Consider the following 22,936-nt stretch of genomic DNA (forward strand, 5'->3'; position numbering starts at 1 on the left):
GTATTCCTCTGATAACCATGCTTCCAGAGTAGATTTTAATTTTTTAAACTATTTTGTAGTTTGTGAATAGCTTGTTTTGCTCAGATACTGGCCCAAAGTCAGGTAACACAAGAAAATAAGTTCTCCTGAAGCAATTACTAAATTATCTCCAGAAAAGAACTATAACACAAAGTCTCAGTTTTCTCTGTTTCTCTTCTTTTCCCAGTGAGACAATAATTTATTATTGATCTTACCATAATGACAAAAAAGTGTAGAATGAAACAAGAACTAAGCTTAAATTCTTGGCCTTGACTTTTCAGTATGAAAAGGTACAGGATTCTAAGCAGACATTTATGTTCAGCATATTGAGTTTAAATCTTTTATCATGTCACCCTTTATGCATAATCCAGAAGTTCAGTAGTTGAATCTTTTGAATGGCATAAATAATTTAAGAAGAAATATCAAAGGTCTTGCCTGCCTTAATCCCAAATTCTTAAAGCTTATTTCTATGTTTGCCTCTTGGGGTTACCTTGACTGCCTCTTCATCTTCATTAACAGATGAATTTGACTTATGCTGCTTAGTTTTTGTTGTCAAGAATTCTACAAAATGCCTCACAAGTCAAATGAGTATTCTTACAGCCTTCCTCAGTTCCTAATATCGACCTGTATTATACCTGTGCATAACACAGGTCAATATTAGAGTACCATTTAGCAGTGCATCTGACACAACATAATTCCTCATAATACTTTAGAAGGAAAATTTTTTAAACAGTGCATTCTGAAAGTAAAGAAGTTCATTGAACAGTGAAGAAATTTTCTACTGTTCCTGGTTTATGACAGTAAAAAAACATTCTCCAAGTCATGAAACAACATAAAAATCATTCTGATAACCTTTATACCATCTAAGTAGATTATTAAAAAATATTTACTCTTAGAAAACATATCATTCATTTTACAGAGGATGAAGTAACTATTTTTGCTAGCTTTAAAAGTAGTTTGAAGGAAAAGCTTTTCTGTCACATAAATGGGGCAAATTTTAATGCATTCATTGATCCAGATATGGAAGCAGGAATATCTAAAACTGGATGGATAGATAGAACATGTAATGTACTCAAATTAGGGATAGCAATAAGGTAAAAGAAAATTATATTAAACAATTAATTTTAAAATATTAATCAAAACCAACTAAATTATAAATTTGTAAAAATGACACAGAATTGCTAAAATTATAGCTCTTTATTAACTTTTAAGAATAAATGTGTCATGAAAATGTACTTTTCAATACTTAGGTTTACGACTCTTTGTTCTGAATTCAGTCTTGATCCAGCATATGAATTGGGATATGGATCAGGAGAATTCCAGAGATCCTTTCCAGACAATTGTTCTGTGGCTTTGTGTTTCTTCTTAGAAAAATTCAAAAAGCCTGGTACGTTAGGTCCAGTTCTCAACATGAAACGCAATATTGTGGCTGTAAAAGGCAATGGAATTTAAGAAGCAGAGACTATAATACAAAGAGTTGTCTTGACTGAGATCTTAACAATAGAAAGTGGAGAAATAGATTTTGTATTAGTTATAGAAATAAACTTTGGAAGCTTCATGATAGCTAAGTCAAGCCTCTCTCTTTTTTCTACAAAGCTGTGATTTAGAAGAGCATACCTAAAAGTGCACCTGGAGAAACATTAGCATTAGATTATGCAAAAAGACATTTGCTAAGCAAAGAAACCTTCCTCTCTGACTTCTCCGGCATCTCAAAGTTAAAATAAACCTAACTAATCTAACCCTGTCTGGTCAGTATGATAAACCAATGGGTTATTATTTCAGGAAAAAAATAAAAGCATAGGAACTGAGATCTTCTTAAATGACTTGTCAGTTTGCTACTAGTTTTTGGTGATATCTTGTACAACCAAGTGCTTCTCAGAACCAAAATGGTAGATGTTGTTTAAAATCCTGAATCCAAAATGCCACCTTAATTAAAAAAAAAAAAAAAATCTTAAAAATAAGTCAATATTTTCAAGTCAAACCCTGTGCCAGGTAGAAATATGGAAGACTATTTGATTTCATGAACTAAATATCTGTACTGTCACTTTTAAGAATGATACTGCAACTGTTATATAACTAGAAGGAGGATTTTTATTAAAGAGCCACCACACTGTAGATTTCAGCTCCCCAGTGATGTTTTCCTTTAAACCTACCCTATCTCCTCCCTCCATAAAAAAAGCTATAATTTTTTTTAATCAATGACTGTGCTATAGCGCTGTGTAAGCTCTTCCTTAAGTTATATAAACATGCAATAGCATTAAGTACACTTTAAAAAAAATGAGACATAAAAGACTACTTCTAGTCCTAGATTTCAATGTGCAACATGTTTTGTCTCCTGCCATGTAGGACTACAACTTCATAAATTACATTTCTAAAGATTCCATTATTATTTACTAAATTTTAAAAACAGTCAGAAACTGAATAGATATGCAACTTTAACAGTTTTCACAGACATGTTTTTCTTTTTTATGGGTGTTTAATGTCAAATATGTGCTAGGTACTCACTCTTGAACTATAAAAACAGTGAAAGGAAAAAGATCATCCATCTCACTGATCTAGTCAAGGATTTCAGTAACTCAAGTCATTTTGTCTAAAATATGATTTTATTTTATGCATTTTATTTGTTGGGAGTTGAGTTTTTTGTTATTCATTTTCTTATCAGGTTGGTATTAAGATAGTCTGAAGGAAGGAAGTAGTGGAAGACTTTCACCACAATTCTGAAAAATGAGCAGTGTCTACCTGGTAAGTTTATCTTTTTGTTATTGTTGTCTTGATGATGGTTTTCCTACTGATGTTCTCATTTATGTTTGTAGCAAGATCACAGTTACTGTTGGTTTTATTCTTGATTTAATATTTCTGTCTTAATGTCTTAAATTTTGATTTATGTTTTAAAAAAACAAGTGCTCAGTATCTCAGCTCTTTGAGATGCAGTTTTGTCATGGATCCAAGTAGTTTCAGTTCCAGACAGTTCCAGACAGGTTGCACATAAAATTATTTTTTTAATCCATTAAGTGTGTATACTATTCTCCTATCTTTTGCCCAGCTTTGTCAGGTCTATATTTTGCAATTTGAGAAAAACTATGAAATGAAGGATCTGTGTGTAAAATCTTTCTTTTCTGGTTTATTTATTCTATCAATGTCATGGTTTAGGAATAGCACTCCAAATCACCAGTCACTCCTCAGCCTATCATTCCTCTGGGAGACAAAAGGCAAAGATTATATGTTGAGATAAAACCAATGTAGTGGAAGCATCAATGAGATAAGAAAAATGGACAGCAATTACAAAAATATGAAAAACCAAAGGTGTGCAAAAGAGGGTGATTTTCATGGAAAAATGCTCAAAAGCCTGGGACAATAAGAAACAGTTGCGGACAGACCCTCTGAGCTTCCATGCTTTTTTGGCTGACCACAGGCTATGCCCTCTTTCTTCTCAGAGGCAGGAACCCCTTACTCTTGCCACCAAGAATGACCTTAGGTAGTTTAGAATAATAACCTAGTCACACCCACACAGCCCCAGGCTCTGCTCTCTCATGGATACTGAAAAAATTAACTCTGCTCTGGCCAAAAAACAAGACAACTAATTAAAATAAAGCAAAAAAAGGGCAAAAGCCCACAACTTTTCTAGGCTTTCAAATTGTAATTTTAAAGCAGGTATTTATTCCAGCCTCAATCTTACAAATTTTTGCTTCAGGTGAGTTTTCCTTTTATGAAAAATCTTTCTGTGGATTTTTTTTCTTCCCTGAAGAAAGTCAGTGCAATTAGAGTAGTGCTATCTCTTTCAGGAGGACAAGTAGTAGGAAATGTTTAGGGATAATAGTGTCTAACTCCCCAGTGTGACTGGAATAAACCCTTCTGTTTTCTTTACAAATACACACAGCCTTTGGCTATTGGTGTGCTGTGAAGTGCTGGGAAATGGAAAGACAGTTTTAGAAATTCAAAAATAATTACAGCACTTAAAAGAATAATAAACTCAAGTTCGTAATCTGAAAATACTGAAAAACTGTGGTATCACATATATAACATAGTATAAAACCAGATTTATAAATGCATTAAATTGATCATTAAAAAAAGACCTGATAAGGAGTTACAGCCTTCTGTCAAGACTGGTCTTTTATGATATTTAATTTCATATATATATATATAAGAGTGTAGTAATTTAAGTTTGTATATATGTTTATGTATGTATGTATGCATGTATGTATGTATGTAATCTATCTATCTATCTATCTATCTATCTATCTATCTATCTATCTATCTATCTATCTATCTATCCATCTATCTCTGATGATCTATATCCTTTCTTTAAAGGAAATACAATGATTTCTCTGTTTTACTACCAGTACTGACAGTTAATCAGTAGTACTTTACCTCTGGACTGACTTTGACAGCATAATACATAATAATGACAAAGCAAAAAACCCCTCTGTCCTAGTTTAGGAGTGATGTTTCCAATTTTGGTTTTCCCACTGAAACACCTAAGATCACACCCTGTTTGCTCACTCCTTCCCTCCTGGCTATGGCAGGATGGAGAGGAGAAGGGGTGGCACTAAAATGTAAAGATCCTGTATTGAGATAAGAACAGTTAACTGGAAACAGTAATGAAATAAAAAGAGCAAAATAACACTGCTAATACTGATACAGAGTGTACAAGACAGGAAAATTATTCACAGGCCATTGCTCAGCACGTGGAGCCCAGCGCCACCTGACTGCAAAACCTACACACTCTGGCCAAACTGGAAATGGACCCAGCCCCCTCCTCACATCCTGCACATGATAGGAGAAGGTATTGGGGAACAGCAGTGCTTTCCAGAGGTTAAATTTGCCCCAGGACACTTGGGACTTTCATGCTTTAACATCGCCACCTCTCACTTATATTTCAGGTAGCACAAAAATGCATCGTTTCTTCAAGGTGTTTAAAATGTGTTTAAATGTGTTTAAAATGGCAGCTGTTCAGTCCTTCTTGAAAATACTTGCCATCCAGAAAGTGAAAAAACATCTATAGGATGTCTTTGGCGGAGGAAAAGCTTGTAAATCCAATATGCAGAACAGATAATTTTGTGTAAACCTATCAGCATGCCCCACTTTAGGTGTGTCAGGGATTCATGCACCTTTGAGAATTATTTTCAAAATTTTAGCTTGCTTTGATTCCCATTAGGTATAAGATTTTATGTTAGTTGGTTAGTTGGTTGGCTTGTTTTTTAGTTGCTATTTGGCTGGTTTTTTATCCATGAGGGGGATTAGATACTGAAGAAAATTTCCTAGAGCAATTATGAGATATCTGTCCTTGAAGAATAAATTGGGCATGATCCTCAGCATCTTGATCTAAGTAGTCCTGTTTTAAGACGCAAGTGGGCCTAGATGACCTCCAAAGTGTGCTTCCTTTCAAAATCATTCTGTAGATTTATAGATTTCTGATTCTATGGTTAAAGTTATTCCCAAGAAGGAGGAGGAAAGTCTTATCAGCATTTTTTCTTAAATTCACTGACCACTTCATGGAATTAATTGTGAAATATAAATGAAACTGGCAAGAAATGTCAGCATGTTCTGCTTAAAGAAATTGCCAAGTGACTTAAACTGTGAGAAAAAGTAGCTCAGCTTCAAGAAGATCTCATGCTCTTAGGTACAAGATTTTGCATACCGTTGCTTTTAAAATAGGAGCAATTGGTAAACTACGGGAAACTCTAACCAAATTTTGCATCTAGAAATTTGGAAATCTGTTAATTCACCTTCCTTTGGGAAATTGGAAGCTGAGGTAAAAACTCAACTGCAGACTTCTGAGATTCCCCCTTTGTTTTGGTTTAGTTATTGCTGTCATCTTTTCCAAAAGCAGCTTATAGTAACGGACATGTAACTTTAAAAGTTACTAGTACGGTTATTTTAGTGTACAGATGTACTTGTATGTTGCTTTACCTAAAGAAAACCAAGAAAGGCTTTATGAATGTAGTTTCTTCATTTTTTAAGTGCAGAAGAGTAGAGTGCTATCTTAATGTCATAGGAGCAATGATCAAGGTATAGTTTGCTAGAAGTCAAAGGAATTGCATCAGAAATAAATCTGGACAAATACTGTTTAAGGAAAACAGAGTAATTTGACTGAAAAAGTATCCCACACCCCAAAAGTGATTACTGAAAAAGCACTAATCTTAAAAGCAGCATTGCCACAAGTAATGGAACAGGTAAAAAGTACTACTATTGACTATTTAAGCCTTTATTTTTAACCACTTCCAAATGCCATCTAATCCCTGTCACTCTTTTCAGTGAGTGACAGCCTATATTGATAACTGTTAACATTTTCCCTACCTTCATCTTTGGCATTTCTAAAATATCTTCATTTAATACGGAATTCATTTGCAGCTTTAACAATGATTTATAGTCCTTAACTTTTTTTGCTGTCTATGTGTTTTTAAGCATATTAATTGTAATGAGAAAGAAAAGATTACTTGGGAAACTGCATCAGTAAACACATAATTAAGTATAGCATGCTGATTTGGGGTTTTTTGTTACTGTTTGTTGTTGTTGTTGCTGTTGTTGTTATGTAAAAAAATTACTATCAGTTTTGTGAGCAATATTTCAAAGATAATGCAATATTAAACACTCTTAAGAGAAATTAGAATATTAGAATTATAGTTTTTTAATATTAGAATTATAATAGAAAATTAGAATATTTCATTTTAATATAATTATGGTTTTTTGATATATATATAAAAAAGTTATATGACATTACTGTAGCAAGCAGTATCATCAAGATGAAACCTTGTCTGTTAAATTTCACACTCAGTCTGGTAAGATAAAAATAGTGAAGTCTTTCCACAGGTATGGGAACAGTTTCATAAATAGCTTTTATACAGGGAAGGAACCAAAGTGCTGTCCTGAGACAATGTGTTATTTATGCCTTGGCTCCCTTGTGTTGTTCTGGCTTCCAAAAGATTCCATTTAGTGTAGAGAGTTTTCCCAGAACCAAATGTTACTGTGATTCTTCTGAGTAATACAGAATTGTACCCTGCCATCATTGAGCCAAAGCATAAATATGCCTGGAGTAAATGTTTCAAGAGCTATCATGTCTACGTCCCTTGGCTGAAAAGAGTAGATGAGTCTACTTGACTATGACTGTACTAACTATACAAATATATTTCTTCAAAATCAGTTTCACAGGTTTAGAATCCCACACCTACCTTCATATTCAAGATCTTGTTCTGTTCCTGTATTGGTAAACTGAGTGGTGTAAAGCTCTGGAATAAAGGTGCATGCCATGCTCATGTCACTGTGTTATTTCAATACAGAAGCCACAAGATGCTTCTCTTATGTTGTTATGTTTCTCCATATTAGCTTGTAGAAGATACTTCTGGGCATGTCCAGTTTCTCAGTTAGTATACGTTATCAGATTCAATTTAATCAAATAAACTAAGCCACTCTGGGTTAGCAATTCTCTGTCCTCTTGTTTTAATAAAAATTTCTAGGGCTTTTCTTGCATTTCCAGATGCATTAAGAAAAGGAATCTCCTATTTCTTCTTTATTATTTCAGGGGGTTTTTGTTCATATTGGCTTGCTCTTCCTGTCTAGGAGACATCTGTGACAGTGAAAATGTTATGAAATAATTGTGGAAAGGTTGCTTTTTGATCTGCTAATTTAATAGAGGTATGAAAAGCTGGTTTTTACACGCTTTGCAAAGAGTAGGTGTGGAGGGGTGGAAGGGTCATAAATGACAGGGAGAGATCAGCTCAGAAAGTAGGAGAGGAGCTGTAGCAATAGTAACTACGTAAAACTATGCAAAATAACTATGCAAAAGTAACCCAGAACTATGACCACTGTCCAATTTATGAGGAAGCTGTAAGTTTCCAAAACAAGGAATATCATCAGTCCCTTCCCTGATATCATAAGAAATGTATGGTTTTCTTCCCTTCATAATATTTTCTTTAGTTTTGGGATATCATGCAGTTATTAGAAAATTTTACCCAAGTTACTTAACCTCTTCATTCAGGAGATGCCCCTTTTTTGAGTTGGACTTGATGATCCTTCTGGGTCCCTTGCAACTCAGAATATTCTGTAATTTGGAGAATAAATAATCTGGAGGAAGATTTTGTGATTTTCTTGCTAGTTCTGCTGGACTTTCATCAGACCATGGAACAGTGAAGGAGGTAATGTCAAGCATTAACAGTTCAGAAATATAGGGATCAAATTTGCTTGCTAAACCTCCCTTGGCTTAGTTCATGCACTATTCTTATACAATTTTACCATTTGTTTTGCTTCCATCTGTAGGCCTAAGAGGTTAGTAAATTTTCTAAACCCTTCTTGTTGAACTCTTTCTTCTAATAACACCCTAATTAAAGCTCTGTGAAAACAAGTCAGATTTGAGGAAACTCTTTTTTTGCTTTTAAGAATTTCTATGTATTTTGCAGGGCTGGTTTTAAATGTTAGATTATACATATGTTTCACTGTGTTCCTGAAGGAATTCCAGTCTTCAGCTGGTTTGAAGTAGAATTTATAACCCTTTTATTAATTTCTGATGAGCATTTACCTGTGATGAAAACAGAAAAAGAAGGCTCATTAAGGGAACAGAGTATACCATCTTTAACAATCCTCTTTACTTTTTAAAAAAGCAGAAAACATTCTATGATGTGAAATTGCAAAATCTTTTTGCTCTTTTCTGATATTTCTGTTAAAAAGTATGCTTTATAATAGGAATGGAATGGTGTCAGATCCACTTTGAAAGCTAACTATCCAATGCTGGTAAAGAAAGCATCTCCTGACCTATGCAGCAGTGAGTTAGGGTTCACAATCTTATGTTTGGACTTTACACGAGCATAAATGTACTTCTTCCGTGAGTTCTGGCTTATTATTTTTTAATATTTACTTTGCAATTATTAGTACTAAAAACACATATCCATAATTTCTTTGCACTTTATTAACTTTCAAATACTAACAGTAAATAAAAATTTAAGAGCATGCCAGCCCATATAGATTTTATTTAATTGTGCCTCACTCATATTAGAAGAAATCATTTGTCAGAAAAAAGTCCTGAGAGTGAGAGTCCTTAATATTGAGAAGCATTTTTATATTTGAGAACTTAGATATTTGACTCACATGGTCAGTGAACTGAGTCTAAGGATGATTTTATGTTCTTCTAGAAGAGTAGGCTGATCAGTTCATGAATATATGCTACAACAACTTTCCCAATAAATTTCTCTCTATCTAGAAGAAATCGAAGGACTCTGTACAAAACTGCTAAATATGACCCTCTTTGTAATATATAAAATATTCTTGTTGAAATTTGCTTTGTTGTACCTTACCTAGATAGTTGAGAAATGCTTAACTATCAAAGAAAATGCTTAGCTGTTTTATGTTATTAATCAAAATTTACACCTTTAGCAACTATTCCTACAGCGAAATAAAATGTAGAAGGGGTAAAAAGGAAAATGAAGTTATAATACCAAACTTATACACAATGTTGGGGTTTTTTTTCATTTTAACTGTCAGAAAAGGTTTTATTTTTCAGCACTGATGCATAAATTTGCTCTCAAGATGGCAAGATGGTGATATTGAAGGCAGTTGGTGACAAAAGCGTGTTTTCACTTCATAATTTAATGTGCTGAATTTATCAGTAAGTTAAGCTGATTCGGTAGTCCTATATGTTAAAGCATTTTAATTAAAGTACCTTTTCAATTTGCTACTTTATGACTTCGAGCTAGAACTGATTTATTCTTTGTGGAGGGGCCATAAAGAACTTCTCACCTTATATTAATAGAGAGAAAATGAATATATTACAATCATTATGGGACAATTAATGGCCAAAGTTACTTTACAAACCAATGTCTTCCCATGATATTGCATGAAAAATCGGATAAGCTGTGTTTTGCCCAAGCTAAATGTAATCAAAGAAGAAAATGGAAAAAAATATATCGATGCATGCTGCAGGACAGAGGAGACAGGTAGCTTGGATGAAGCATCCTCAAATGCTAAATCCACTATTGGCTTAATGAGGAACTTCTGTGAGTTTCCTTTTTCTGTTTGTTTTATGAGCTGCAAGAAGTAGCAAGAATTTTTTTTCTATTATGATGTATAACCGAAAAAGATGTTCTAACATCTCTGGAAATGCTTTTAGTAGCACAAATATATTTCTCCTGGCCTTTGCCCACTTTTCTAAAAAAAGTCCAGAGTGCTTTGTTCTTCTACTCAATTGGCTCCATGCCATTTTACTGCAAGGGTTGAGGAAAAAAAAAAAAGAGACTTTGGCAAGACATCTGGAATAGCCAGCATGAAAGCCTTTGAAATAGCGAGCTGCTGCATAAATGGAAACAAGAGTGAACAGTGAGGGGAGAGAACTTATGATGAAGGTGAGGAGCCCATTTATCTGTGTGCCCAAGACAATCCTGCATGAAGGAAAAGGGAATACACACTCAGGTTCCCCCTCACTTGTTAGGGCAAAGGACTTCTATCACTGGACACTCCTTCTTTAAATAAGCTCTGTCCTCTGCAAGGTCAAAGAATGAAACCAGGGCAGTCTTAGAAGATGCAGGTACATGTGAGGACTGTTTTCAGCAAATTTTAGGAACCTGAATTCTCTTAGAGAATCATTCAATTATTCATTTAGAACCATTATCCTTTATCCTGTCACAAGAGGCCGTGCTAAAATATTTGTCCCATTTTTCTTACAAGCCCCTTTTAAGTTCTGAAAGGCCAGTGTCTAAATGTTAGCCAGGAGTCTTCTACTGGCTAAACAACTTCAACTCTCTCAGCCTTTAGTCATAGGAGCGGTGTCCCATTTCTGTGCCATTTTTAAATGTTTCCAAATAACTGTATTTAGGCTTCAGATTGTTAGTTGTTTTTTTTTCCTCATTTCACTTTTTCTTATCCCCTAATCTTCTCTCTCTATCTCTGTCAGTGTATATTGACAAAATTGAGCATTATTCTTGCTGTTTCTTTTCATGCTTAAGGGACATCCCAGAACACTCCAAGTTGCATTTTTGTATTCATTTTAATTTTAAATAAATCTAGTGCACTCTCTTACTAGAAACTCTTTCCTTTCTAATGGAGCACATCATAATCAAAATTACAAATCTTGCTCACCTAAAGTAAAAGAATAAATTTGATTAATACAGGAATGGGCTGGTAATGTATAATAATTATGGCTAATGTGTCACAAGAGGCAATAAATACGGATAATAAGATGTACAACAGCCATTTTCAGGAATGTGAAAGCCACTGAATATATTCTTTCTATTTCTTCTAGTTTGTTTCAATATGTAAATTCATCCTTTTAAGACTATCCAGCTGTTGTCAAATTAAAAATTTATCTGTAGCCTACCGAGATACAGAAGAATTTTCCAGCTGTAAACTTTCTGTAAAAAGGAAAGGAGAGGAAACAAATAAAATTAATAAAATCAGAATATTCATTGAAAATAATACATCAATTCTCATGAAACTGCAGATGTCTAAAGGATATGCAAGCATACCTACATTCATGGATGCATGCATTTTTGCTTTTGTAAAGGACCAGCTGCTCTCTGGGGTGGTGATGTGCCTTTAGGAAGCTGATCAGAGTCCATTTCTTCTCTCCCAGTTGATTGTGAGAAAAATATCAAACAAAACAAGGTGGGGGGGGGGGGGGGGTGGAGATTCTTCTCATTATGCATTACTATGAATTTCAAATCCAAAGTTAGAGTTGTATCTGAAGTAAATGGGTGAAATCCTTCAAGACTTTTTCACCAGCATGTAATTTCATTAGAATTCATTAAGTCACTGTAGAGAAAAAGAATAGAAAAAAAAAGAGCAGTCCCAGGGAGGGTTGTTCCTTTCAGCTTTCTTTTTCCTCCTTTGAATTACATACCAGCAAGACTTTTTGAAGATTTTCTGTCTTGCTTTTTATGAGGGTTTGCATTGCCACCTTCAATGCACTGCCAGTAAGGCAGTATGGTTGGGTCTAAAATTTTGATCAACATATTCTCAAGTTCTGAGTAGATATAAGTGTAGCATTGTATCTTATCTTTATACTCTACTGAATGTGTTTATTTCTGTTAAAAATTATGTATTTATATGACTGTAAAACTTGGAAGGAGTTTCACATATTAAATTTTGCTACAGTATCAAAATTAAATCCTTCTGTGGATGTTGGCAGGCTAAAGCACTAACATTTAACTGCAAAAAGTCAGTAGCTTAACTAGTTCAGTGTTTGGGGGTGTTTTTTTTCTTCTTATTGCACTGCTGTTATGCTCATTCAATGTTGAAATTTGAAGAAGCTTTGTGTTATCTGAACATTAATATTTTCTGTATTCTATTTTTTGCTTGTGTGTTGAATTTTAATTCCCCTGGAACCCTAGACTGTGACTGTGTTAAAATACTAATAGTGATTAACACTTGGACTGCGTGATATGTAAGTAGTGAAAACCTTCTGTAATACTCCATCTTCTAGAAAGAAGAAAATTTGGAAATAAGAAATAAGCCATTGAGTCTTTTGACAAAGTCCTTTTGGGTTTCAGATTTAAGGAAATTTTGTATGTGCTACCATTTTATGAATGGTGTGTTAATTGAAATTCTAGATGTTAAAGGGCAAGGTGTTTGATTTCATAAGCCTGGCAGGGTACTAATCCCTCTGTATTTTTGTTTAACTTCCATTAATTTCTCAAGAAAATATAGCAAGCTACCTGACAGATTTAAAAGGCTTAACAAAGAAAATGAGTGGGTATGACTGTTTAGTTGGTTTAGGAAGACATTTGAGTTTGGCAAATACTTATCTCAATTGTCATACACCTCAGCATGCCCCTTCCTTAAACTGAAGTCATATTGTTTATTGTGCAGTGTAAGAGCTCCACAGATTGTAGCTCCATTTACATACTCAAGCAATGAAATTGTGGAAATTTCAGCAATGGCATATTTAAGGGACATAAATTTTTTTTTATTATTCTGCAAATATTGGGCTATCCATGATCAAGAAGGTTTTTGGTATAAGCTGTAGAAGAGGTAAATTGTCCTAATTTTAATCAGAACACAAGAGAAAAAAAATGAAAAAAAAACCCCAAAAAACTAGCAATAGTCAAACAACAAAAAACCCTCAAACCACCAGTTTTTTGGAATTATGAACCTTTAAGAAATATTTATCTGGAAACCTTCTGCTTCTGTTATTCCTTCAGGAAGTATAGAGGCTCTGTTATGCATCTAGGATGAACCATCATGATGTTTGGCTTAGTCAGTATTCTAGAACTGATTAAAATTTTTAGAGATTAGCAGAAGGCAACACACTGACACAGGAAAAAATAAGTCATGTAGAGGACACTACAGTTTTTTTCTTCTTCTCCCCTAAAGAAAAATGGAATGCTTTGACAAAAATATTTTAAAGTATTCATTTTAATCACAAAGGCATTTCAGGGGTCATTTTCTGATTAGCAATATTTATAACATCATCTTACATTAGAAGGCAGAAGTTAGACACCCTTGTCTTTTATTTTTATGCAGGTAATATCTATAAACTCTCAAGACTATATCTTCTTCTGACAGTTCAGGGAGTATTATGGCCTTTAACATCCCAGCTTACACAAAACGAATTGTGAAGTCCAGGCAGAGTGTCTGCCACATTTGTGGAAATTTATTGCAAAGCAGGAAGAATATTTTGACAAAGCTCTTTGCTGCCTTTTAAGGGCTAATTTCACATTCTCAGTGTGCTTCAAACAATTTTGTCACAGAATCACAATAAAATATAGAAATATTTTGTCATTGCCATGTAAGAATTGAAGTGAGACACTACAGAGAATGGCATTTGTTATTAATTACAGGTCTAGGTCTCCTTTGGCATTCTCAACAGCTTATTTTCCAGACGTTATGGAGGATAGCAATTAACTTTTCAAACAGGGCCACTCATGAGAATCCCAACATCTAAAATTAGATCTCTAAGTTAAAAAATCTTGTCTAAAAACCTGACTTTCGTTTGCTGCTACTAAGGTTAATAATAAACCTCAGGGCCTTAAGATCTCTTCTCATTTACACTTTCTCTTCTCCTCTGTGGATAGTTTGTTCTGGGTGAATCCTCCTGTGTTATCAAGGCTGTATCTGCTGCATTCCTTTAGTACAAAAGACTGCAATGCCACTTCAGTAATTGCTGGAGACAGCTAGATAGCTGCATTTAAACTGCTGTGTGTGGAAGCAAAGCCGCCTGACAATGACTCTACCTATTGTCTTGTTACAACTTTATGGCTGAAGTTGTTTTGGAATTAGGGACATATTTCTTAGTGAAGTTGCTTCTTAACGTTTCTTTAGTTTGGTTTGGTTTTTTTTTTTTTCTTGTGGTGCTTTTTAGCATTTGACTAACACTGTTATCATAGGCTGCCTTAATGACATTTCTCTAGGAAAGTAGTATTTGAGTTGGGTCACAACTAAAAAGTCTATTTACAACTATTCTTTTGTTTGGTGGTTTGTTTGTTTTCTGATTAGGAGCCTTTTTGTAACCCTGTCTCCACAGTCCATCAGCTCTTTTGCCCTTCAGGGGTTTTTGTTTTAAAGTTAAAAAAAACCCCAAAACCAACCAAACAGAAAGCCCTCTCTTAAATGTGGAGAATGTGTAGGTAAACTGTGATCACATGTGCAGCCTTTCTGTCCCTGAACTAATTATTTTTTCTGTATTTTAAACAGAAAAAGTATTTTAGCTTAGTACTGCAGGTTTTTTTATCTATGAAAATGTGATTGCTCTAAAGGACATTCATCTTATAAATAGCAGAAATAATTAAAGGTAACTACTTATATACAGTATTACTGTTATATACAGCAGTCAGTTGGGATAGTAAAAATTATCTGAAATAAATTGAAACACTTTTTCTTAAAAATGCAGATATTATTCTTAAAATGCATCTTATAACAGATTTTTTTCTTTTACATCTATGATACATGTAACTGTAAATGTAGTGAAAATAAGGGCAGGCTCAAATTCTGAAAGGGCTTAAACTCTTCTTCATAACTTCTAAATCTATAACTCCAGTAGCATATCTTAGTTCATTTACTGTGCATGGATTTGAGCAATCATGAAATCAAGCATAGTTATCTTGAGCTGGAATAGTTTAGAGGTGCCACTCTTGAACAATGACAGCACTAGATGCAATATATAGATTTCTAAATTGACAAGTTCCCTTTTCTAAATGAAAAGCCTGGAATTAAGGTAGAATTATGAAATATGAAAAGTATGGAATGCCTTGAAAAATGCTGATTTTTTCTGAGAATAAATATTTTTCACTTACCTTTGTTTCTTTTTCATATTTTTTAAAAAATAAAGAAATTAACATAGTCATTAGGATTGCCACAAAATAAATTTTAATTATTTGTAAATATATTTTTCTCTTGGTTTTAAGAGAATATTCAGGGACTATGCATTTTTCACCAAACAAAACTCTTTAATGTGGTTCTTCACTGTTTAGTCAGCATCATCATTGAGAATATGAGTGAACAGGCTTTGTTTTGAGAAGAATATGGTTTTTAATTCTGTTATTTAATTTTAAGCCTTTTTTTAATTGAAAAACTGCTGAGGCTGGTTTTTAAAGTCTCCCTTCGCCTTGTTTTCTTCCAAGCTTGAATTAGATGTGTTTAGCTGGGTACGCCGCGAGCTAAGGGGGATTGCAGGACACCCCCGCACAGTCTGGTCGCATTCTGCTGCACAGCTCTTCTTTCAGACAGCTCTGCTTATACTGCCCTGCTAGTTTGCCCCATTGTAATTTTTTCCACCCACCTTGGAAGTGTCAAAAGTATCCAAAGGGGAAAAGGGGGAAAAAAATCCATGAGCAAAATATCCTTGTTTGGGTTATGTTCAGCTCCTATAAAAGTCAGACTTTTACTTGTTCTTCCTCAACAAAAGTTCAAGAGCAATATTTATTTGGTATTTTATCAGTAAATTCTGATATCAAGTACCCTAATCCTGAGACATTAAAATCAATTTGCCCAAATGATCACTGAAGTGCGATGGATCATCTATATGTCTTAATCTTAGTATTTTGAAGAAATCCCTGTATTTGTCTCTAGATATGAATACGCTGAGGTGTCATTTTGTCAGTGAACATCTATATGAATTTCATGTAGATGTTCATACAGGCAACTTATTACTATTTTATTATGTGTATTCATTTTCAAAGATTTCATTAAAACATATATAGTGCTGAAATTGTCTGTTTTCTTACCAAAAGAGAACACCGTAATTTTGACTATCAATTAAAATACTACACTAATACTGTTCTTTCTTACTGAAGAAAAAATTGCCTGAAAAACAAAATTACCACAAAATCCTGAAAATAATTATTTGCTTCTTTTTTTCCTTCTTTTATTTTTTGTTGGGTTTTCTTAAATATAAATAAAATCTCCACTTATTATTCATAAAAAAAAATTTCATGGATATCTCATAAATTTAAGATGAGTTATTTCTAATAATAACTACAAAGCAACACATCTGTGATTTCTTCACTTTTCCAAGCTGATATGGTATTCAGTATTTTGAAACAAGCTTTAGTCTGAGCATTGTCCTATTCCTGTGTTGGTTCATAAAAATGAAATTTACAGTCACTATATAGAACTGTTCAGCTGTTTCAGCTACAGCAGCATGCTTGGTGAGCCACAAAAAAAGATTTCTAATGCAGTTAGATATAATAATTAATAATAGTAGATATAATAATTATTTTGGATTTATAGACAAATATAAATAGATCACATGAAAATCAGGCCATCGTCAGATTCTAACAGTTAAAAGAATTTCTGAAATATTATATTTCCGCATACCTTCTGCCCTTCTGCTCTGCAAAAGCCTGAAAAAAACCCCATTATTTTCCTCTTGGGGTTTGCATGCTGAGTGCCTAGTGCCTTTACGCTTGATGAGCTTTGCTGTTGATTCCTTGAGTCTAGGGCCTAGAGATTGTACACGATCAGTATAGTTTTATGGACAGAAAGAATTCAAGTACTTCTGAAAACTATTTTGCAGATCTAGTCAGCTTTTCTTCTTGGAGGAATAGTTCAAACAGCTTAGTTTTTAATTACAAAGATACATCAACAAAGACTTTCAGTTTACACCATTATTTTATGTCAGTGCCAGGTAACCTTACTCACTGCATGAAGAAGAATATGGCTTTATAGAAGTTGGTTTTGTCAAGGTTTGGGCTTGCTGCCATCCTACATTTATATTGGATATGGTTGTGGTTTATGAGCAAATATATTAAGTAGATTATTTATACTGGTGTATTGCTTTTCATTTCAGCTTTTCTATTTCATGCATAAATTTTTGAAAATTGTTCCATTTAATTATTGTTGGAGACGGATGAATGGTCCTACAAACCATCAAGCAAAAGTTTAATTTAATTCAGTTGAATTTATACAATGTTACCTGTCTGAGATTAAATTTCAAATAACATAGAGAACAAAGAAATGAGACCTTGGGAGAAAAAGATGCTTGCAAATTAAGTAAAGAACAAAAAATAATTCTAAATAATTTTGAGGGAAAAATAATTGAAGAGATCAGTGTTTTTCTGCCTGAAGATGGCTGGATTTGGATGACATGGTAAGACTGACAAAGACAGTGAGCAAACACCAACCAAGACAAGTATCAGTGTGGAAATAGTAACAAAAGAACAGTGCAAAATATATTTTTATGTAATAACCATGTCATTTATCTGTCTCTGTTGTGACTGTAGTTCTATTACATCTTTTTAGCCTGTCTTCCCTTCTTATTACTTTCTAACTATTATCAGTCAGTCTGAAAAATTACAACTTCTTTCATGGTCATTGATGCTTCAAGCAGCCCCAGACCTTGTTAATACAGGAAAGGGTAGTCGGCCAAGTTCAGTGCTCAGCCTTGTAAGCAATCCAAACACCAAAGGGAGGGCTAGTTCATTAGAAGACAGAGAAATTATAAATATGTCCAATCTGGCCACTGGTTTGTGGGAGTCTAAACAAAGAATGAGGATGAAGGCAGATTTCTTTTTAACCAATGAGTGCAGATGTCTGTGTTTCATCAGACTTACAGAAGAAAACAATTGGGAAACCTCACCCATCAATAAGTTAAAAATACAGTAAAAAAATAGGGCATCACTTCAACAAGGCACAGAGAATAAGGTCCCAACTAAGCCACAGTAAATCAGGTAAAATAAAATAATTGGCCTCACGTTTGTTATCTTCTTGATGAGAAAATTGTAACGTTTAATTTGTTTGCTGTTAATGCAGACGATGGACCCATTAAAGCTACCTAGTGAGACAATCCACTTGTTTTTCTTCTATATGAAACACAGAGAGAACAGGTGGAGGGCAGGCATCAGGCGACCTCAGTGTAGCCCTTGAATGACAATGGGCCATGACTGCAATGTCCTTTTAGAAAGGGCATCTTTAACTGGAAGGCTTCTTAGTTCAGGCATCTTCTTTTCATGTGAACTTCTCTCTGAACTCCAGTTGTGAAACGGGAGGATTCAGTTAGTATTTGATTATACGTACGTTTTCATATGAAAAATGAAACACTGTGACACCTAGCAACATACATTTTTAGAAGCATTTAGCACTGTTCTTCACAGCCATGTGCTGTTTAATTACATTATATTAACATTGCTTCAAGGAGATAAATGCAGACATGGTAACAGACACCTCATGAAATTGAAACATGCATGCACATTTATTTCCTCCTTGTTGTCTCACCATATCTTTAGTTTATAATTTAAATTTTGAGGCAGAACTCTATAAATAATACAACACTTCACATGCATGTTTTACAAACATACATGTAATATATATTTATAAAAGCATTTCATGTAAGCAGGTGATATAAAAGGCTATGACTGTCAAATAGCTCCAATTCAACATATAAATATTTAAGGAAGGACTCCTTATTCTGTGTCTTGACATTGAAACTAGAAAGATAGGAAGTCTCCCTTTAATCACTATTTATTCCATTCCTTCATAGAGGCTAGGTTTAACTTTTGAACATAACTTACTTTGCACTTCAGCCTAATGAAACTGCTTATTAATAGGTAGCTTTGTTTTGTGTGACAATATATATGTAGCAAGCATAACATAGTTGTTTCAATTATCTTTTTTTCAATATGCTGCTGTAGTAAAGGTTTTTTGTTAGGATTCCCAGCACTCATGCCTGTATGAGGTCTTAATTTTGATGATTATTCTTAAATGACTAAAGACCTAAATAAAATAAGATTGAAACAAAAAATAGCTATACTGTTCCAACTTGTTTAAATTAATTTAAATTGAGTAAAAACTAATGATAAAAATGTTTTTTGTCAAGGTTTATTGAATTCCAGGACACTGGACGCTCACTGAGCAAAAGCCTATGAGGACTAGCAGAGGGATACAGGGTTGTTTAGCCTGAGGAAGAGGAGGCTCAAGGGACACTTTGTCACCCTCTAGAAGCCCCTGAAAGGAGGATATGGCCAGGTGGAGGGCAGTCTCTTCTCCCAAGTAACAAGAGGTAGGATAAGAGGCAATAATTTCAAGTTACAGCAGGGGAGGATTAGATTGGATAAGGAAATATTTTCTCACCAAAAGTTGCCAAGCACTGGAAGATGCCAAGCAGTGACCCAGGAAGTGGCTGAGTCACCATTCCTGGATTTATGTAAAACACTCATACATGTGACACTTGGAGAGATAGATTAGTGTGGAATTAGCAAAAGCAACTTAATGGGTGGACTTGATAATCTTGGAGGCCTTTTCCAACCTAAATGATACTATGATTCTACATTTTTATATGTGAAACTTTTATTATTTTATTTTATTTTATTACCATTGGTATTAATCTTTAGCTCTTCTTTCAAACACTATAATATCAGTAGATTTTTAGAGATTAATACAATCTGACAATTTGTGGTCCTTCAAAGCAGGCCAGAATTTCAGAAAAAACTCTATCAGGATCTTATCAAAATGAGTAAAACCTATGCTAAAAGGTTGAAAGAATTTTAAGGCATTTTTGCAGAAGGAAATTATAACACAAGTTTTCCTGATTTTTTTTTTAGCTCTAAAGTCTGTGAATTTCACACTGGTTATTTGGCAATTCTGTAGGGTTTTGCTCAGTTTTGAATGTATTCTTCTGGTTCTCCTGCACTTCAGAGCTCTCCTACTGTATCAAAAACACATATGCAAAATTGCCTGTGATATGTTTGACAATTGTGCTATTTTTTTCCCCTGAATCATGGAATGATTTAAAAAAAAGAGAACAGTTGGAAAAAAAAGCTGTTTTGAAAAAAATGCTGTTTTGTTCATGACTTTGGAATTGTTACATTAAGAAAATTTTAAAAAGTTGAAAAGTGCTATCTGTCAACATTGGCACATATTTTCAAATTATCTATGCCAGCTTATGGAAAGTGTGGGTTGTAACAGATCAGTGTGATTTTTTATGTCTGTGAAAAATATCAGCTACCTAACTAAAACTTCAAGGTGGGTTTTTTTTTGGGTTTGTTTGTTTGTTTGTTGGGGTTTTTTTTTTTTTTTTTTGGTTGGGTGGTTGGTTTGGGTTTCTTTGACAGGTGGGAAAAGAGAAAAAGAGCACATGAGCATTAGACTTCCAAGGTTTTAAAGAAGATATATATCCTGAAAAAGTTAATGTAATAAAGTTTTCATCATTTATTTACAATGTAGAAATAGTCTTTTGTATTTCTGTTGTGTCCTTGACTAATTACCTGTCCGAGATATATGATATTATAATTACTTATCATGTCATAACCTGTAATAATATCATATCATATCATATCATTAATATAAAACAGTATAATATGTGTAATATAATATATCAGTATTTATATCTGAATATATACATTTAATATAAATGTAATATAAATGCCATAAATGTGTATATGTATACACACATATATAATCCCTATTCATATGTGTGTATATATGTGTATGTGGTGTGAATTATCTATATTCCATGGCACTTCAACTATCAGTAATCCAGTTAATCGCAGGTATTGAGCAATAACAGCTTTCAAGCACTAGATAGATAAAAATTACAAAGAAGAGACAAAAATTTAGATTCAATGGTAGAATATTTTTTTCCTGCACATGTATGCATTATTTCTTTCAGTATGAATATAACTTCATTTTTTGCTGCAAAACCAAACCAAACTAAAATATAAAAAATCCGGAAAAGCAGTAAAAAGATAGCTAAGACTTGACCTCACTCAGTTTAAATGATGATATAACAGACTACTACACTTTTCAAAGAGGAATAAAGGAAATACCAGAAAATTTTAAGAAAATTTTATGCTATATTAGATAAATTGGATTTAATTGAGTTAATCCAGATTTATCTGTGGATTTTTTTATATGCTACTTATTTGAAGCTTTGAATTTAATAGCAACTTGGAAATTTGAAAAATTAGTGCAGCTCTTTGAAACTTTCTTTGAACTAGTAATCAACTTGGTAGGTAGAAGGATTCTTTTTCAAGCAGATGGAACATAACTGAAAACTTGACTTTTGTTTTTATTTCTTTTGTTTTCTTTTCCACTTTATATCCTGTGGTATTTAACACTATGAAAAAATAGGAACAGTGAACAATGTGACATGATATGATCTTGAAAAGTCTGTCTATAGGACAAAAACCCTGGATTTTAGTATTTGACATTTCTTTTGTTTTGCTTCTTTTCAAAGCACTTGCTGCCTCACAGGTTGTAGTATAGGCAAGACTAATTTCAGAGTCCCAGAACAATCTGTGGAAGTACTCCTTGGAAAGGAAAGATGATTTTATCAGTTAGATTGAAGAAAGCTATGCAATTCTGAATATGAACTGAAGGAAGAAAAATTTACAATTAACTTAGAAATTTCCAAAAGTGGCAAGAAAAAATTACAAGGGGAAAAAAAAATAAAAGGTAGAAGTAGATCTGACATCGGAAGATACTAGCATATTCTAGCATACTTCAAAACTTTAGCTGAAATAAAAATGGAAGGGATGTCGTTTTGTCACAAAGACTATTCCTCCTAAATTTCAGGGTAGTCTTTCTTCCCAAATCTTGCAATGAGTAGTTCGATTTAAACATCAACCAGAAAGCATAGAATTTTGGACTATCCTGAGTTGGGAGAGACCCGTGTAGTGCATCAGAGTCCAACTCTTGGCCGTGCACAGGACAGCCCCAGGAGTCACACCACGTGCCTGTGAGCATCGTCCAAGCCCTTCTTGAGCTCTGCCAGGCTTGGTGCTGTCACTGCGGCCATGGGGAGCCCCAGTGGGAGCCAAAGTCTAAACTGTCAATAACTCATGTGGGACCAGAATTTTAACCATAATCCTTGTCCACATCCTTCAGATTTCGTCTGCATATTTTGGTCATTATTTCATTATTCATGCTTTTATAATTAATTTTACTTGGTCTGTAATTTTCAATTTGTGACAGGCTGAGATATCCCTGAAGAGCTTTAGACACTACTAGAAAGCTTTGTAGGACCAGAAGTCTGTTAAATTAAAAGAAAAAATCTATGTTTATTTGGTTATTAATGAAGCCATGAAACCATCATCCATAACATAAGTCACACTTATAAATAGGGTTTCTCATGCTTAAATGTCCTCATGTTCAGTGTAATATTGTAGAAGGATTGCATCCATGTAATACACTATTCTGAAGACAGGTAGGTTTAGACATGCTTTTGAAGTGTTGGAAAATCTTCAGTTTAATATAATACAGGTTTTTTTCACAAAAAATTATTTATAACATTTGTAACATTATATATTAAGGCAGAACCTTGGCAGCAATGTTTCTTGGTAAGGCATTCAAACTTCTAAAAAATTCTAGGAAACTGCATTAATTACCAGATTTAGCCAAAGATAGGATGATGTAGTTCTAACATAAAAGTGTTTACTATTTCTGTTTTTATATTTCACTCAGTGTCATTACCAGCATTAAATCAATGTTTACATTTATGAAAATGGTTGCTTTCTAAACCACTGTGAAATACACATGCATCTCTAACTCTTTTTAATTCATCAGA

At 33.7% G+C, this 22,936-nt stretch overlaps 1 protein-coding gene across 3 annotated transcripts in view; it reads left to right on the forward strand.

Moving 5' to 3' along the window:
• Positions 1–22,936, forward strand: part of LINGO2 (leucine rich repeat and Ig domain containing 2) — a 473,266-nt gene that overhangs the window by 245,573 nt on the left and 204,757 nt on the right. For all 3 annotated transcript variants that reach the window (XM_063179672.1, XM_063179673.1, XM_063179671.1), the window contains one exon: positions 2,681–2,760. The gene's annotated coding sequence lies outside the window, so the exon portion shown is untranslated. The remainder of the gene's footprint in view (positions 1–2,680; positions 2,761–22,936) is intronic.

The sequence above is a fragment of the Melospiza melodia genome, chromosome Z (assembly GCF_035770615.1).
Source record: "Melospiza melodia melodia isolate bMelMel2 chromosome Z, bMelMel2.pri, whole genome shotgun sequence".
Lineage (NCBI taxonomy): Eukaryota > Metazoa > Chordata > Aves > Passeriformes > Passerellidae > Melospiza > Melospiza melodia.